A 760-nucleotide genomic window follows, 5' to 3' on the forward strand; every position below is an offset into this window, starting at 1 on the left:
CGCTGAACTGTTGGCAGTACCAGCTGGCCGTCATCCCACATGCAGATCTGGGGGCTGCAGAGCTGTGCCAGACTCCTCCCGGGGTGCAAGGCCCCTGGATCTGTACGTGGGATGACAGCAGGCTGACGCTGCCAGCAAGTGATATTAGTTTTGCTTTGAAGAGTTTGAGGTGCAGTTTCACAGAAAACCATGCATCCATCTCCATGAAACTCAGCAGGCTTCATGTCCTCAGAAGAGGCTACCATCTCTGCATCGTTCATCCGAATCAAGCAAGAAATAACAAAGTTATAGGTATTTTCATGATTACCCATTATAGCCTATGGGAAACAAAACGGAACAGTGCTTTGAAACAAAACATGTTCCAACTTCCGTTTCAAAGGGACAGAAATGATGCTTTTTTTTCCCCCCCACAGCCCTAATCAAGACCTGGGCAAGAGTTCTCCACAACACTTAGAATGGGACCCTACACCCACAACCTGAAAAATCACATACTTGCAATATATAACCATTAATAAAAGGAAACCTGGAACCATGTCTTCTTCTGTCACCTAGGTTTACACTGCAAGTTAACCAACACCTTAGTTCTAACAGAGTTAAGCTCTGTTCTCTCTCTACTTTCTTCCAGTGCTGGCTCTGCGAAGTGTGGTTTGGGGGGGGTGGGAATTAAATTAAATTAAATTCTGCTCAGCTTGGTATTTAGAGAACATACACAAAAGGATAACAATGACACCTGCCCGTAAAGAAACAATGCCACTCTTGA

This window comes from Crocodylus siamensis, chromosome 1 (assembly GCF_052110815.1).
Source record: "Crocodylus siamensis isolate JL-2025a chromosome 1, ASM5211081v1, whole genome shotgun sequence".
Lineage (NCBI taxonomy): Eukaryota > Metazoa > Chordata > Crocodylia > Crocodylidae > Crocodylus > Crocodylus siamensis.